At 48.0% G+C, this 4,251-nt stretch overlaps 1 pseudogene; it reads left to right on the plus strand.

Moving 5' to 3' along the window:
* Positions 1–2,396: 2,396 nt before the first annotated feature.
* LOC121168453 lies at positions 2,397–3,073 on the plus strand (annotated as a pseudogene).
* Positions 3,074–4,251: the final 1,178 nt, after the last annotated feature.

Genomic DNA, 4,251 nt, shown 5'->3' on the forward strand with positions numbered 1-4,251 from the left:
CCTCCACCCACGATGCCAGCTTTCCTTGTGGGAGCCACTTGGCTGGCTGCTCTGCCTCTGATCCAGCACCCTGCTAACGTGCCTGGGAAAGCAACGGAAAATGGCCCAAGTGTCTGGGTCCCTGCACCCACATGGGAGACCCAGAAGATGCTCCTGGATTGGGTCGGGGCCCCACCCAGGACTTTTTGATCATCTGGGGAGCGAACCAGTAGATGGAAGATTTCTCTATTCCTCTCTCGATGTAAGTGTGCCCTTCAAATAAACAATCAGCTCTTAAAAAAAAAATCTGATTGTACCTAGGTTACCTTGTACCTAGGCATGTGTTAGACTACTGGGAGAAAAGCAGCCAGTAGCTGGCAGGTGTTCTGGGCCTGGATAATGTCAAATTGTGTAAATACCAACGTGCCAGCATAGTTGCCAATTCTAAATGATTGTGAGGAAGGTGAGGAACTCTGGCCTGGGACATCCCACCCAGACCTCCAGGCAGAGGTGGAGGGGCTGCAGATTGCCTGGGGAAGCAGGTCTGGGGATAAAATAAAAGATTAGAGAAAAAAAGTACTGTTGTAACCATTTAAAAATACACAATTCAGTGGCACTCAGTGTAGTCATATTGTTGCCAAGCAACAAATCAGCCCCACCTGTTCACTCCCAAGAAAACAAACAGCAGAAGCTGTGTCTACTGAGAAGGAGAGAATGTACAAGGTGCCAGTGTTCAGCAGCAGTGTGAGGATTTACAGAGTTAGGGTAAATAGGGCATGACGGGGTGGAACCTGGTGATGGGCCACCATGGGCACAGGGGGTGGAGATTCCCTGGGACGTGTGTGTATGCCCATCAGCTGCCATGTGCTCTGCGTGTTCAAGTACGGTTGCTGAAAGGCCATTGGAAGTGTGTCAAGATTTTACAGTAAGCTCTAACGTGAGTCATCCTGCACAGACCTCAGCCATAATTTTGGTTGTACCTGATTCTACCTGGTTTTATTAGGGGCTTGAGCTGTGGCACAGCACATTAAGCTGCTGCCTGGAGTGCCAGCATCGCACATGGGCACTGGCTCATGCTCTGGCTACTTCACTTTTAAGGCAGCTCCTTGCTAACGTGTCTGGAAAGGCAGCAGAAGATGGCTCAAGTGCATGGGCTCCAGCACCCATGTGGGAGACCTGGAAGAAGCCCCTGTCTCCTGACTTTGGACCCACCCAGCTATGGCCATTGTGGTTATCTGGGGAATGAGCCAAGAGATGGAAGATCTCTCTCTCTCTCTCTCTCTCTCTCTCTCTCTCTCTCTCTTCCTGCTCCTCTGTAACTTTGCCTTTCAAACAAATAAATAAACCTTTAAAAAAATAAAGACAAAAATTTTTTAGCAAAGACAACTATTATGGGCTAGCAAGTTACTATGCAACAGGCAGGTGAATAACTATTATGGGCTGTTAATGAACTTGTTACCATCTATAGGAAGTTTGCTGTTAAGCATCATGGAGGACTCTCTATTGTCCATGATTTCAGTAAGTTATTCTACCATACCACTGTCTGGTTCGTTATCTCAAACAGAAACTTCATACCTATAAAGATGTTTATTCTTTCCCTCCCCACCCCAGACCTTGGTGGCCACTCATCTGCCAGCACCACCAGCTTTACCCACTATACCACAATGCCAGCCCCCATAAATATACTTTAAGACATATAAATTGGCTTATTTATTTGAAAGGCAGAGTTAGAGAGGAGAGAAAGAGATCTTCCATGTGCTGGTTTACTCTCCAGATGGTTGCATTAGACAACTCAGGGTCAGATCAAAGCCAGGACATGAACTTCAGCAGGGTCTCCGACGTATGTGCCAGGGAACTAAGTGCCCGAGCCAGTTTCCACTGCCTTCTCGGGTGTGAAAGTGGGAAGCTGGATTGGAAACAGGGTAACTGGGACTCAACCCAGCACTCTGCCATGGGATGCCAGCATTGCAGGTGGCAGCCTACCCTGCTGCCTCACAAAGCCAGTGCCTATCATGCGTTCTTAACCCTTTTGTTACAGCTGGCTAACACTCCATTATACGACTACATGGGTTTTTGCTTTTCCTTCACCTGTGGATGAACAACTCTGTCTTTCCCACCTCTTGCCCATCTTGAGTTGAGCTGTCAGGAATATGGGGGTACTCGTGCCTGCCTAAGCCCCTTCGGCTCTTTCGGTGACATACCCGAGTGGAGTTGCTGCTCACGGCACGTCCAGGGGACTGCCAGACTTTCCACAGGGGCTGCACTGTGTTACGTCCTTCCCACAGCCTGAGGATTTGATTTTCTCCACATCCTTGTTATCACCTATTACGCTCCTTTTAAAAGTTATTATTCTGGCCGGCCTCGCTGGCGTCGGCCTGCCCGGTGGGCCCCTGGGTGGGCGACGAGGCTAGTCTGGCATGCCCCCCTATTATGAGGACAAGTCTGAGGGTGGCGCGTGCTCGGGTGTGAAGCAGGACCTGGGCCCGTGCCTGCTGCAGTCGGACTGCTGGCTGCAGGAAGGAAAGTCGCCCCAGCAGTGTTTGAAGGAAGGCCCCTGCGAAGCGTTGAAGTACTCCTTTGAGTGTAAAAGATGAATGCTGGAAGCCAGGTCAAGATTCAGAGGAAGAAAAGGATATTGACATCATAATGTTGAAGCCAATATGAAAACAGCAGAGGATTTTTCTCTGATCTCTAATATGGAGAAGGCAAAACAAGAGTAGTTTTTGCTGCATGTGTGTGTTAGTCTGGGTTTGCCCTCTGGGCACTGGAGGACAGGGATGAGCAGTTCTGTTTTTGAATATGCATAAAGTGATTCTTTTGAGCTAAGTTATTTCTGGAAGAATTGGAATAGTTGCCGGGTGGGAGCACAATCAATGGGTTTTATGTTTGAATCCAAGAAAGAGAAGACTGTTCAATTCCAACCTGCCTTGTAATATGCGGCGTGTACATGTGAAAGCCGCTGAGGGGACCGATACAGTCGATGACACGGAGCCTGTCCAGATGTTCGTTGAGAGAGTTTAGAGGAAAACTATTTTTGTATTCACTCTGTCCAACTTAGTTCTAAAATAAATTGTTTAATTCCTGGAAACAGAAATGCTGAATTTGCACTGATTTGCTAAAGTAACCACCTCGATGCCTGAATAGCTCCAGGGCCATAAATGGCTGCTGGGCGTTCGCATGTTGCCAGGACTCCATGCATGCTGTCCTGCCCTGTGTGCTCAGCCAGTCAGCCCCAAAGCAGAGCAGTCACTTCCTGAGCCAGACTAATCAGATCTTAAAAAGAACTCTGGCCTTTCCTGGATCACCTGCCATGGCACTAAAGGCCAGTTCTGCAGAAAAGGGGATGGGGACGGGGGTCCCTCTCTCCAGACCACACTCAAGGACAGCCCCCTTCCCAAAGGCACAGGCAGCTCTGGCGTAAACAGCTGTGCACTGTGCAAAGGTGGTTGAAGCTATTTGCAAATACAGTAATTCATTCTCATCACTTCATCGACAGCTGAATACGAATCCAAGTTTCCGCTTTAAGTTTTGACATGTTAGAGTAGTGAAAAGTCACTGCTGCTTTATACAGCTCAGTCCCCTGGAGTTACTATGTAGCTGGTTTGCTTTCTGGGAGTTACCTACGAAATGGTGGGAATGGGGTGGGATACCACTGTGCGCTGCTTTGCATCAGGAAGGGAGATAACTTGGGCACCTGTGTCAGTGCGGTAACCTTTATTAAAAGTGGTAAGAGGGCCCGGCGCGGTGGCGCAAGTGGTTAAAGGTCCTCGCCTTGCACGCCCAGGATCCCATATGGGCGCCGGTTCTAATCCCGGCAGCCCCACTTCCCTTCCAGCTCCCTGCCTGTGGCCCGGGAAAGCAGTCAAGGATGGCCCAAAGCTTTGGGAACCTGCACCCGCGTGGGAGACCCAGAAGAGGCTCCTGGCTTCGGATGGGCATAGTATCGGCCCGTTGCGCTCACTTGGGGAGTGAATCATTGGACAGAAGATCTTCCTCTCTGTCTCTCCTCTCTGTATATCCGCCTTTCCAATGAAAAAATAATAAAAATAAATCTTTAAAAAAAAAAGAGAGAGAAAGGAAATTCAATAAGACATTTAAAAAAAAAAGTGGTAAGAAACTGAAAATAAAAAAAAGTTATTATTATGACCGTCTTGGTGTAAAGTGATGCCTCAGTGTGGTTTTGATTTGCATTTCCCTAATGACTGATAACACTGAACTTACTTTCATGTATTTCTTGTATATTAGTGCCTATATATCCTTTTTATTTTTGAA

The sequence above is a fragment of the Ochotona curzoniae genome, unplaced genomic scaffold (genome assembly GCF_017591425.1).
Source record: "Ochotona curzoniae isolate NIBS_2020 unplaced genomic scaffold, NIBS_Ocur_1.0 scaffold_1037, whole genome shotgun sequence".
In the NCBI taxonomy this organism is placed as follows: domain Eukaryota; kingdom Metazoa; phylum Chordata; class Mammalia; order Lagomorpha; family Ochotonidae; genus Ochotona; species Ochotona curzoniae.